We start from the raw sequence: 14,332 nt of genomic DNA on the forward strand, positions 1-14,332 counted from the left end.
TGTAAACCAATATGAGTGGGGCCATTCTGCAGAAGGAGTAGTTTTACTTTTGATACTTTAAATACATTTTGATGCTGATACTTTTGTACTTTTACTTCAGTAAGTTTACATCCTTTTTGAGTGAAATGATCAATAAATGTCATATGTTTAAGTTTAAGTTTTTTGTGTTTCCTGCAAAACTTAAAAAAATTAGTTAGGCGATTATTTTAACAGGGTGATGATTTTAAATATATGCAATAGATAAACATAATAACATGCTATAATATCATGTCAAAGCGGAACCTCAGACTAAGAGGTTTTGTTCCGTCAGGTGTTAATTAATAACAGGAAATGGTTAACCGAGCTAGCTAATATCAAACCCAAACATTAGTTCGGCGTTAAACGTGGTTTTACGTTTCTCCAAACCATACATATTTAACAGTGAGGAGTTAATATGTACCTGAGGAAACAGGTGTTTGCTGGTGAAACAGGTGAAGAAGCCTCGGTCAGGTGCTGCAGACGCCAAAGCTACTCTATTTACAATCGCTCCGTTTACATTTAGGTTAAAAGCACGTATTTATGCGTGCATAAGAACATTTTGGCGCCATGACGTCCTTCTCAAAGGGCCCAGGACATGCAGCTAAACCTCGGGTGGAAACGTTTGCCAGCTGAAGGATGAAGCGGAGTGAATCTGGACACCAGACAACTCATTTAATGGTGAGTACATCTTCATACATCTGGCTATATGTCAGTATAATGTCGCTGTCCATGGTGTTGACGTGATCTAATGTGCCAGTGGTGTTGACATAAGTCGTGCTTTATGTGCTGTTTTAAGTGCTTGATGTAGTTGTGGTTTTGGCCTCAGTTCCTTTGATTGCCTTGTGGTTTGTGGAGTGTTGCAAACACTGGTGCTGTGCAGTTAGGCTATATGTGGATTGAAAGGCCTTCTTCTTTTACTTCTTTTACTTTGACTTCTTTCTTTCTCTTCTTCATACTTAAGGTTGCAAGCATGCAAGCAGGTTTTCTGTCACTTAATAAGCAATGCTGCAAAAATATTTTTTGCCTGGTAAATGTGAGGATGTTATGCTGCTCTTCATTTCTGGTAAATTCCCAGAAAAGGAAGTTAAGCTGGGGAATTTTGGAAATATTTCAGATTGGAAACTTCCTATGGGAATTATGGAAATGTAGGGGAATTTAAACTAACTGTATCATATCCGAACATAAATATACATTTTTTTTTGTCATAAGCAGACATCTTTGAAAATAATACAAAAAAAAAACAAAAACATGACATTTCAAATTTTGGCAGCCAACCTTCAATTTAGGAAATTTATTCCTGTTTATTCCCTTAAATTCCTATTAATTCCCACGGAAGGTTTCCAATATTAAATTACTGGAATTTTGCAACCCTAGATGTCACCTAAAGATTTCCAGAACTTGTGATTTTTATATTAGATTTTTTTAGATGTAACAAGAATCTGGTAATTGAATGAATCCCTATCTGACATAACTGGTTGCAGCTCTACACTACACATGGATGGATCTAGAGTCCATTCATTGTTCTTGTCTGGGGATGATATTTGGTGTCCAGCGCTTCCAGTGGGAGGTGACACAGATCTGCTGTTCACTAACTGATTGTTCAATTAAGACGCAGGGCAGAGGGATGTTCCAGTGAGAACACAACCAATTCATTCACTGCACCAGAGAGATCTCAACAACACTATATTTCCAATTAAATAAGCTCCCGCTGTACTACTACAGCAATGCTGTGTAACAAGGATGGCCTGTGGATTTTGTACTGGAAATATGTAAGGACAGAAATAAGCCAGAAAATAAAAATAAAAAGTGTGCTGTTCTGTCATTTTGCAGCCAAGCACAGTCTGAGAATAGATCACGCAGACAAACATATCTATATTTACTTCAATTTTTAAAGCGTTATAGGCATGTTATCGACATCAAAGCCTACAACATCCTGCTCTTAAAATAAGCAGAATTCATATGTCGGAGCAAACAGATGGTAGTTTCAGAGAGTTATTCACTTTGAAGCTGCATCTTCGCAGTGGGCCTCTCCCTCCTATGCCGGGGAGCTCTGGGTAAAACTATCTCCCAACTAGAACACACTGACATGATTTCAAATAGTCCCTCTCTCTTGCTCTCTCTGGCTGCTGCTGTCCTCACTGCGAGCAGTTTAGAATGTGAATGTGTTTTGTGTTTGTTTTGCTGAGGGAGAAAATGCATGCACTTCAGCGTATGATCTGAAGGAAAGAAGACTGAGACGGGCACAGCCCTGATCTATAATTGGAATCTGTTCTTGGATGTGGAGAGTTTCAAACGCCTATCCTCCAAAACCCTTTCTCTTCCTAATGGGAAAGGAGCACATGGACACATCTTTTTAGATTCCTGCCTCTGTTTGGGACGCTCAATAGAAAAGCCCTGTTGTTGAAAAATATTAATGCCGCAATGCAGAATTTCTGAGAGTAATACCAGCTCTTAAAGCGCTTATTTTTATGAGTGCAGATATGCATCTTCAATACTATCACACTCATGTGCACTATTCTATACACTCTAGGGTCTGTTAGATATTTACAGGGTGAAAACATACAGCCCACTTATTGTCCAAGAAGCTTGGACGGACATCATTAATGCTTAAAATTCCTTGTTTTTGTGCTTGAGTCTTGAGTCCTGTGTTCCCATTGATTGGACAATTATTGAAGACACCAACATGAAGCAGCCTGTGGTGCTAATGGCATGCTCTCTCATTCATGCAGACACTGAGCAATGGTAAGCCATTACAACATGCAGCTCCTCAGCAAAGCCTGCCACTGCAGCCTCTGACTCGGCATCCATCCTCACCAGTACACCCATAATTGTAGTCGAGGGAAAATGACAGAGCTTGTTAACATTTTTTTGGAAGAAAGCCCTTGTCGGGGGTAATCTGTTTTGAAAACCAATAGTAGTTGTGATAAATACCTCAAATATGGTCAGCGGTACAAATGAATGTCGGATGAACAGGTCTGATGGAATGCCCCTTTATAATGTACATCATTGTCGCGGCTAAAACCAAGGCTGACATTTATCACCGTAGAGAGGATATAAAGTTGGGTTCTCCAAGGTCCTGCTTACTCTCTAATCTGCCTGGATTTCCTGAGATCCCCAGGCTTTGAATGGCTTCACTCTACAAGGCTGCAGAAAGCAAAAGCATAGGAGTGAAAAAAAGTTGAGTTAACAAGAAAAGAGAAGACCAGTAAGGCTGCATTCACACTAAATCAGGCGGAGCGACGGAAACGCTACTCCTCTCATTTATTTGAGTAGGGGCTGTGCAGTTGGCACTGCAAGGTTGACTGAAAGTAACACAGAGGCCTGTGACGGAAATTAGAAATTTTTTTGGAGAAACACAGCCTGACATCAAGTGTCCAGCTAGTCACTAGCCGGGTTAAAGTTGAAGCAAATTTGAAATATCGCATTAAAGAAATTGCGAATTTGGGACTCTTCTGTCAACTGGTTTAGAGCAAATAAAAACGCTGCATTAATGTACTTTGGTGAGAGTTAAAGTGAGAGTTAAAGTTGTCTGATCAGCAACCTCTCTGAAACAGAGAGGTTGCTGATCAGACAACTTTGGCCACCCACAAAAGAAAATGGAGACAAGACTTCAGGAACTGAATTTAATTGGGCAACTTTTAATCGTTCTTTAATGTCAGCTCGTCTTGACCGGTGGAGCGGAAACAGCTGATCAGTCATTTGAGTTATGTGTCATACGCTCATCAGGTCAGAACTTATTCATAAAAAGGGATTCCTTCTCCCATTAAGCATGTTAACTATTAAAAAAAGAGAAAAAAAGACAAAAACACGTCAATTGAGTGTAAAAACCTTTATGAGCATTTTTGAAAGTTTTCTCGGATTTTGGTGCTTCATTCAAGCTTTCCTTATATGAATCTTCAAATACATAAAAATTTGTAGATGGAAACAAATCTAGTGACGGTGTACAGTTAACATCCCTGGCTCTTGCTGCCATGGGACGGGGACTAAAAACAACTTGGGTACAAGGGTGTTAAAAAGTGCTAAGAGGGTAAAAACAAAACACAGACCCCTGTACTGCCTACATGGATGCTTTGTTGGAGCAATTCTGTTGGGAATCTGCATCAAGCTCCAAAGCATAGTCCCTCTGTCTTCTCTTGTCCAATTGCTGTGACATGAAGCTGCTTTCAAGTGCAGTAGGAAAAGTCAAGATCTTATAAAACACTCTGACTTAAAACAATATTTGAGAAATATAAAGTGGGCCATTGAAGCGACCCCCCCTCACTGCCACACAACCCTGTGGCTAATCGTCAAATCGCCTGATTTGGTGTGAATGTAGCCTCAATGATATTATCATAATTAGAGAAAGACAGGAAGGGTTATAGGGAAAGAGAAAAGATAAGGAAAGAGAGAACCAGCGATTTATCTTCTTCTTTGGATGCAGCTATATTTATCAGAATTCCCTTGTCTGGATATCTGTGGATTGTGAAAATCACTTTGCTCATAACTTTTGATTCCAGACGTACTTGAAACTTTCTAGTTTTATACCATCTCATCATTTTGTCATTGACAGTTCAAAAGTCTCCCGTTGCTCAAAAATGTGTTTCACTTACTGCTACTTTACTTGGATGTTTGACCTTCACTGTGCAGAGTGATGTATGCACCAGTCTGACAATAGAAGGCTCTTTTTAAATTCATCTGCTAAGGAGGAAAGTGTTAACCTTAAATCTGAGTTCAGGACGTGTGTGTACGAGCTGAGTATGTGACAACTGGATTGGAGGCTAATGTGTTCCAGTATGAAAATACAAAGTTTGCTGTGAAAACTTGAAGCCTGCAGTGCACACACACTGAGAATGGACTTTTCAGTGGAGCAGGAGACATCTTTTGTCCGGTAGCTAAATTTTTTTAAATAAAAAATGCTTGCACAAGATTTTAGAAGTAGACTAGTTTATTGAGTTTTATCAGAATCAAATTATTATTCAAAGCAGAGTACTTTAATGACCTCTGGACTACACACCTAATTGCTACCCACTAAAAAATAATTTGTTTTATTCCAGATACTTAACATACTCTACTATACTTTATCTATTGTATTTTTTAAAATTCAAGCCCAATGGATATAGCTGTACTTCTTAAGGCCAAAAGTGATATAAATATTCAGTAAAAAAATAATAAAATCGTTCATATTTCAACATAAAAACACATTATATAAACAGCGTTTTTTTATTTATTTAAATGAATCCTTGAATTCGGCTATCAATACATTTCGAACAAGAGAAAAACCGTGAAAATTAAAGTGTCAATGGTGTCTGTTGTATGACAATGGGCCCGAATATGTTTTTCTCTTATTTCTATTCTTTCACACAGCATTGAGGGGAAAATAAGACTATCCTGCTTGGGTTTCCTGAAACGTGCACAGACACCAAGTCTGTTGTTAACCACAAGAGAATGGTGATGAATCGCGTTTGATCTTATATTGGATGTGCATGTCATGCATCCTGCAATTAGCATAAGGAAATACCCAAAAACCCCATATAAGGGCAATAGACTGAAGTGACATGTGCAAACCACAATTCAACAAGCCACAGACATTTGAAAGGTAATGTTAAACTTACTTAAGAAAAGAATAAAAGGAAGGAAGATGCCATAGCAGCACAAATGGGAGGGAGAAATCTCAAAACAAACAGAAGGCACTCTTCAGCATATGTCATCCACTTTTTTTTTTTTTTTTTTTACCAATTAACACACAGAAATAGATGAAACTGCCATTACAAACTTTCTACCATGAGTACTGGCTCAGGTCATTTCACAGTGTAACGAAAATTATGTTAAAAAATCCAATACCATCACATCACCCTCATTTCTTCAGGTGGAGGAAGGTGGGATGGGGGCACACTATTGTGCATTGCAACATGGTGCAGAACACAGCGGGCTGCGGCTCTTTTGCACTTTTTCAGGTGTGTATAAAAGCCTTCCACCCGCTGTGTCGGTATAACCCCCATCCTTTCAGCACTGATAGTGCGCTCCACCGCTGAGCGAGTGCACGTCAGTTTCTGGATATTGGTCACCTCCTGCTGGGTCTGAGGTTTGGCAAGTGTCGGTAGTAGCGGATTGCTTGAATAACCTAAATTAAAAGTTGTATTTCTGTTGAAATGTAATAACGTGGACTAATGCAGAGTCGTGCACTCCCCCCCACGGCTCCCCATGGCTCCCCCCAGGCCAGCCAGGGCACACAGCAGGTGTGCCTACCTGTCTGTGTGTGTGTGTGTGTGTGTGTGTGTGTGTGTGTGTATTCGTGTGCCTGTGGGCATGTATCTAATTTTGAAGTCATTTAGGCTACATCTATTTATCTTCAATAAGTAAACATTTAAAATTGAATGAATAGGCTATAATAACAGGAACATGTTTCTTCTGTGTTTTTTTTAAGTTAATAGCTTTTCATCATTATTAATATTTCACAGCACAAAACACGAGTTGACTCTTGTTTGTATCGACTTTTGTGTGTTCCAGGGCGATGTTAAATTTTTGATCTTACCAAAGAACAAACAGGAAGTAAGAAAGTATTGATGAATGCCACAAAAGATGGTACACACAATTCAAAATCAAATCTGTGCATAAGAACGATTCATGCTTGAAGCTTTTTGTTTCTCTATGATCTCAAATATATTTTTGCAATTGCTGTAATGAAATGTGTTTTTACTTACTCTCCGACATATATGGTGATGTGATATATCTGTGATATTGATTAAGTTAGCTAATATATCACACCGTGGCTGGGCTCAAGCAAATTTGCTTCAGATGATTTTTGCATCATTTAAACATTTTCAATTTTTAAAGTTATTGCACATGGATCATCGGTAGATTGATTAGTAGTTCCAGGTTCAAGGCACATTTAAGTTTATCCCGTCTGTGGGCGGTCCAGTAATCTGGTGATGTATGTGAGTGAGACAGACAGAGCACAGATCGACCTGCCTCACAGATGAATAGTGAGAGGGAAGCACTTCCGTGTCCATATGCCCATTTACTAGTGTACTGTATAAACACAGTGGCCAGTGACAGCGATGGAAAGGCTTGTCAGAGGATAAAGGCACAAACCCTCTCCCCCAACACTATTTATAGCTGAGAGCGTGCAAATGTCAATAATTTATGCTGACACATGTAAACGCCGCTGTCACATTAATATCCGCGGTGCTAAAATAGTCACGGAAAAAGCATACGGAGCAAAATGTCGGCGGCGGCGAACATGGAATGCTTTTTGTTTCCAAAGTGTAAATCATCACGTGATGATCGATGGAAGGCTGGGATCTGTGGAAAGCAGTATCAGATTAATAAGATGAAACTGGCAAATTATTTTAATTGCGTCTAATGAATCTGGTAAAAACCAACAAGGTGCATGCTGTGCATCAATGACAAATTGTTAGTTTTTTTTTTAGCTGCCATAGGAGATAAGGTACCTAACCCATCTTCCCTATATCTTCTTAGTGCTCTGCGTGTCCCGTTTTTCAATGGCCATATGAAGAAAAGCATAGCAATCAATATTTCCTGCACTAATTGAAGTGCTTTTTATCTTGTTGGACTCAGGGTTGTGTGTGTGCGTGTGTGTGTGTGTGTGTGTGTGTGTGCGCGTGCGAGTGTGTGCATGTGTGGGATACTTGTATATTCCTCCGCATAGCTGTCCACTTCTCTTTGTCTGGCCTGTCCTGCCTTTAAACTCTGTCAGCCTGTGGAAGCGCCTGCCTCTTTTATCAATATTTATGCCAGACAGCTATTTGGACCCAGGTCACGAGGTTCTGCACTACTTACAGTCAACTGACTGTGAATGCAGCTCATGGATCACATCACAGATGTCTACCTTAATCCTGAGGTGGTTCAAACGTGCTTTTCTTTGGTTATAACCAAAATGCAGTTATTGAATAATTCCAACTAATCATTGTTTTCTACCTTTCTGTAATTTCCCTTGAGAGAAATGCGAGCATTGTGCAGAGATAACACGTCTGAAGTTGGTATATGTGTCCCAGATGAGTCAGAGACAGTTTGGTTTTTTCAGTCAGACGCACAATATGTCGCAGTGTCTCAAAGCAAAATTCAAAATCAATACAGGGAGACGCTGCAAAATGGATATTGTCGTTTGACGGGCTTATTCCCTTTATCATAGAAAAAGAGCAGGACTGAGTTTTAACAATTAATTTAACAAACCGGGGCCTCAAGAGATTGAAAACCTAAAGGGTCTGATCAAATGTCTGTGGTGAAGAAAACGACAGGGACATGATGGGGACATTCTTTTTTTATTTTAATGTCATTATCTGCTGATGTTTCCACTCCACTAAATGACAAAACAAGTGAGGACATCAAGATTTAAAACTTCATCAAACCCGTCTGTCCCTGAGTTTATAGCATGGCTGTGAATGGCCTCTATGAATTCAAATGAGTCTACAGTATGTTACTGGAGTTTCACACAAACGTCTCTGTAGATGTTCTGTCCAACAATCACAACCTCCTCTGCTAAATCTTCAAAACCTTCAAGGCAATTGCATAGCAAATATCAAGTTTGCCAACCGGGAAATTTCGTCTGAGGCTATGCTTATGTGTGGTAATCTTCCAGACTTTCAAGTGCAATCACTCTCCACTAGAAAGTCCTGCTCTTCATTTGACACGGGGTGTTACACTGGACCAGCGGCTAATTATGTTGGCCCAGTGATTAACATTTAAAGGAAACACTATCTCCCACAGTCAGGGCAATAGTTGCATCACAATAGAGCCTACCATGATTTATTTCTCTTATGTGGTATCTCTGTTTGTGATGGGTAACTGTGTGTGTGTGTGTGTGTGTGTGTGTGTGTGTGTGTGTGTGTGTGTGTGTGTGTGTGTGTGTGTGTGTTGAATCCCACTTCCATGCAAGTAACGTTCGACTACCTGGAGCAAAACTAGCCGTGGACCATCTCCAAGAACACGGCACACAAAATGTATATTTTATCGGGGGAAAAAAGTCTTATCTTTACAGCCGTAGCATTTTTATTTCATATACTTTCAGCTCTTGAAAACAGAGTAAAATGCACAAGTGATGTATAATTTTTCACAGAGCAGCCTTGTTACTAAGTTCTTTCTGAAGAAAGGTTATTCTGTGTTGCAAAGGTGAGAGGTTTATCAGGAAAGGTTGGACTTGTGCTTCTTCTGTAAACATGTATCACAACATTACAGCATGTTCTCCGGCCAGTCAAATTAGACCAGTTATCAGTATGGATATAGGTAGATATCAATTCATTATACAGCTCATATCATGTGTTTGTGATTGAAATACACAGATATCTGTTTGTTTAGTTATATTTACTATACGTATTAAACAGATTATCACATACAACATTACATTCAACGGCTTTCGTTACTACAAAATCTACAGATGCATTTGGTCTATAGTCACCCGTTACCAGAGTCACTTGTAAATCCGTAACACCAGCTCCTGTCTGAAGGGTGATCCTTAGAGGTGGGGGAAAAAATCAATACAGCATAGTATCGCAATATTTTGCGGGGCAATATTATATCGATTCATGGACGCCAAGCATAGACTGTATATAAATAATGGACGTAGTCACCGTGGCGTCACCCATTGGTTTGTGGACTGCCCGTTGGAAGCCTCGAGTTCAGTGTTACACTCGTCGCCATCTTGCGTTGCCATCTTGTTTCCGATACGCGGAGCAGACCATATTTGGACTTTGGAGGAGCGAGAGGGATCTGACGACACTGACTACACGCCTCTCTCAACCGGCAACCTGACTGAGAGAAGCTGCTGCTAATTCATGTTAGCATTAATTGGAGCATTAACTGGGATGTTAGTTTTGGGTAGCAAAAAACACTTATTTACCTCAGAAAACTGAACAGCGACTCCTTGGAGTGTCTGTTAGTCCAACCAAATGCTGAACAAGACATTTTTACTGAACAAAACGTTCAAAAAAAGTTATAAGTCATTAAGTGAAAATACAGTGTGAAAGGGTCAAAGTTATGAGACCAAATCGGTAAACGTCCTCTTTTCTATCTATATAACGTTTTATATAACTTTATTGACTCGTTGCCGTTGATACGCATTGCTCTGCTTCTCTCCTGATGATGGCTCTCTTTGTCAGTGACCTGTCAATCAAAGGTAGCCACGCCCCAAGTCATACGTTTTTTTTATCTTCTATTTTCTTCTAAATGGGGCCATTATTAGAACTATTGACATCAAATTGTCTTGAAGATGATTTTTTACTAGCGATTGAGACCATAGTGTTGTCTTAAAAAAAATTCTGAGGTAATAAATCAAGTGAGAAGTTTTCAAATGAAATGAATGGGCAGATTTTTTCTGCAACCAAACTTAGCACCCCCTGCTGGAATTTTCGGTGGATTGCAGGCTTAAGGCACTTCCTGGTTGGCCTCCATGCTCAGACATAGAGATTGCCGCCTGCCGCCAAGTATCAATATTTAGCGTTCCGACGGGCCGTCAGTTAAATCGCAATATATTGTATCGCAATACTCGCATATCGCAAAATGGTTAAAACTGCAATAATATCGCATTTTGACTCAAGTATCAGGATAAAATCATATCATGGGCCTCTGCTGATTCCCACCTCTACTGTATTTATTAAGCATGATTTAGAAATATCTCACTTTGGTAATGACATCAAGAGCGAAGCATGGTGAGACTCTTCGTTTTATATTATATCATACAAATTAAATTGAAATGTGTGTTATTAAAGAGGGGTGTATCTTTATTAACCATCTCTACTCCTTAATTAGCAGTGTGTCGGGTATATATATTTCTTGGAAAAAAAAGAGTCATGTGAGTAATATTTGATGAGTTTACAAAGTTTTAATATCGAAACACACATGCAAAATGCATTATATTGGCGCGATATACAAGTTTGAAATCTTCTTAATCATTTTAGTTAAAGTTGGCGAGCCTATAAAAGTATTTAGTTTGAACATGGTAAGTATAAAAGAAAGCTGACTCACAGCTGTATGGATCCAAACATGGTTGCTACACAGTCACAGGGCCAGTTGTTCTCCATGCTGTCATCTCTCTCACATCTCTCATACGGTAAACAATCGATTTGATTGGCTCAATCGAGTGAAACTATTACCGTATTAATTGGATTAGCTGTGCTGTAAACGTCAGGGAAAAACAAACAAACAAAAACACACACACATCATGAAGATTATGTTTTTATTCTCATTCAGTTGGTGCTGCCCGCTCAAAAGTGTGGGAAACTAGGAACCATTAAACACTCATAATATAGTATTTGTCTTATCTCGCTGGGTTTCCCAGTTTATTTTCTGCTACATATTAAAAGGAGCAATGATGGATGCACACAAACAGAACACACTCTGAAAATCTCTTTGTGGATCAGGATGGAGCTAATGAGTATTGTCAAGATAAAGAACATTGTGACAATATTGTAATGACCGCAGTTCTCAGAATAAATAGCTGTATATCTACAAATTGCAACACTAGTAATTATTCCGTGCTATAAAAAAATCCAAGTGTTTTGGCGAAGGCAGGAGATCAGCATCAGGTTTTTCGGCAGGCTCATATGGAGTAATGGGGACTGGACAAGACAGCATACAATTACAAGCACAAATTACAGGTCTCAACATAGTTTTATGTGTAGCGACTGTGCTGAAGCCATTGTTCCTAGAGGTCCATTGTTTTCCACAGTTATAATGGCATTCACAGTTAAAGACAGGACTTACAAAATGCTAATTCACATCGTCTTTGTTTCCACATTGTGCAGCAAGTGGAGAATTCCACCGCTGTTCTCTTACCACATCTTCCTTTTTGATGCTAAATTAATAACAATAATGTGCACTGTAAGTTTGTAAAGTTTATTTTAAACATGCCAGCGGGTTTATATGGGGATGAGGTACATTGAGGTTACACGGTTCGAACAACAAAGTATCAGAAATATTCTATAAAAACCCATCTCTGCAGAAGCCAAAAAATCAAGAACTGGCTGCATTAGTTTCAAGGCAGCTCAGTGATGCATGAAATAATGTCCTGTGGCATGTTGCTAAGACCCAGCCCCGATGGGAACAGGCACTGAAATAGCCACTGAGCTCCAGTATTCAGGCCCCCATCAGCTGGAAGACTGGGCGAGCCAGTCGCGACTAACATCTCATGCTATCATACAATGTCTCTTTCATGCCACGCTTTTATGTTTGTTATGTAACACATCCGTACAATGCTTTCCACTTTACAGCAGGTCCTCTCCATCTAACATTCAGGCGAACAACACCTCTTCTGCTGCTCTGAACCCACATGCTGTCTGTTTTTAATTGCTGATGTTTGAGCAGGTTGGAAGGTTGCAGTGAGTAATAGATTCTGGGGCGTTAAGTAGACCAGACTGTCACGAGGTGACAGGTTTTGTTTGAAGCAGGTACAAACATTCATATTATACATGGTACATAAATGCCCACTCTCAATTGTTACATTCTGCCCTTTGATCTATGCTATTTATATACTGCTGGAAGTGGTCTGCAGTGTAATAAATGCCCTCACTTTGAGTCCTGTGCCCACCAGTTTCATATCAAACATGACAAAAAGCTCCAATTCTCCCTGTGCTGCCTGTACCATGTGAGACAAAGAATGGCTTATACATCACTGTGTGAACCTCCAGCACTTTATTCAGTGGCATATGCTCAGGTTCTTATCATCTTTGAGACAGTTTATGTCACTATAATTGAAAGGAACTTATTCAGCCAGTGACAAGGAAGCCTAACCACGCACTAAGCTCACATCTAGTGGAGCCGTACAATCATTTATGGCAGTTGTGTATGTCTTTTTTTTTTCTTTTAGCAAAGTGCCTTTTGGGAAAACTGTAAGGATTGCGGTTTAATTGAATTGTACTCACCGCCACACATTTTGCAACACCCGAAGACGAATGTCGTGCTACAGCACCAGCACCGGCATTTTCTAAGGTTACCATGGAAACTAATTGGGGTGGGGGTCCATTGAGATCCCTTTTGATACCTCTTAGCTAGAGAAGCTGAGCCCAAGGCTGCAATTACGTTGTAAACTTAGCTTAGCCTGGGAGGAACACGGCTGAGTACACGGTTTGAACTTTTGAACAATTGACATGTGAGAGATGAGCGCGTTTAAACAAATTTAAACCCAACTGACAGCATTTCAAAACATTTCCGCCTGTGCTTCACTTCATCACCTCGGGCGTGTGCATGCTCGCTACTGGATGGGGGTCAGCGTTTGAATTCATCTCTTCCAGCTAGTTAGACGGTGAGGCACACCAATGAGGGGGTCTGCCTGCTAAAAGAGAAAAGGGCTCCTATCCATATTAAACACAGCCCTGAAGAACACTGTGTTAATGTCAGGTGTTCCCCACGGTGCAGCAATGTCAGGAGCATCTGGCTTGTTTCAAGGGAGAGGCGCAACATTTTTCTTAACGTGCAGTGTGGCACAATGGCACAAATTAAAGGGAGAACATCTGCATCTTTACTTCAGATATCAGAGGTAGAGAGAATAGCATTGATTCTTTAACACCAGTGTGCAACATGGACCCTTTTTACAGCAGCTGAATGTATTTACAGTCAAGATGGTTACAGAATCACCAAACAGGGCGGGATCACTCACCAACACTGCTGCTTCATGTAGGGTTCTTTAACACCTTCATGAGGATGACTTCTTACAAATGTTAACAGCTTTTATCTCTCAATTAATGTAGGATGTAGGGATGGCCGCTTGGTAGGAACCTGCCAATTCCAGCATCTATGACGATCAATTTATCAATTAATCAATTAATTGCTGTGTTTTTAAAAAAATTCCAGTCTGTATAAAAACATGCATACATACAACAGACGCTTTTATTTTGAAAGGACGAGGAGGGAGTGATGTGATTCTGTTAAGATAACATCAAGGAGTTCAATGTTTTATGTTTTAGCCCCCGAAGAGGCATGAGGTTAGTTTTCACAATAATCTTGCATATTCAAGTGTGTTTTGTGTTTAAATAGGTTTTGGATGCTATTATGCTATTTGATGCATTCTAGCAAGGTTGGATACAGTAAGCTACTTTTTGCTCCAATTAATACTCTTGTACTTCTGTGTGTTTTTGTTATTGCAACTTTCAGTTTGCAAAAGTTGCAAACTGAACTGTAGCTTTATCCAACTTAATTCTCAGCTCATTGGCTTATTGATGTACTGCCACAGAACTGAACGCCCGTCCGTGTTTCAGTTCAGTGAGTACTGATACGCAGTCATAAATAAAATTGAAATAAAAAAATACACAGATCGATTAAAAATTCCACATGATCGACCAAATTCCTTAGTGACCATTAATCAATCATTGATAAATTATTCCCA

General features: G+C 39.7%; 1 long non-coding RNA gene across 1 annotated transcript in view; it reads left to right on the forward strand.

The window, feature by feature from the left end:
* The first annotated feature begins 369 nt into the window (after nucleotides 1-369).
* LOC131981516 (uncharacterized) overlaps nucleotides 370-14,332 on the forward strand; it is a 46,848-nt gene continuing 32,885 nt past the window's right edge. Inside the window, exon 1 of the long non-coding RNA XR_009395310.1 lies at nucleotides 370-696. This is a non-coding gene — a long non-coding RNA (uncharacterized LOC131981516). The remainder of the gene's footprint in view (nucleotides 697-14,332) is intronic.

Source organism: Centropristis striata, chromosome 12 (assembly GCF_030273125.1).
Source record: "Centropristis striata isolate RG_2023a ecotype Rhode Island chromosome 12, C.striata_1.0, whole genome shotgun sequence".
Taxonomy (NCBI): Eukaryota; Metazoa; Chordata; class Actinopteri; order Perciformes; family Serranidae; genus Centropristis; species Centropristis striata.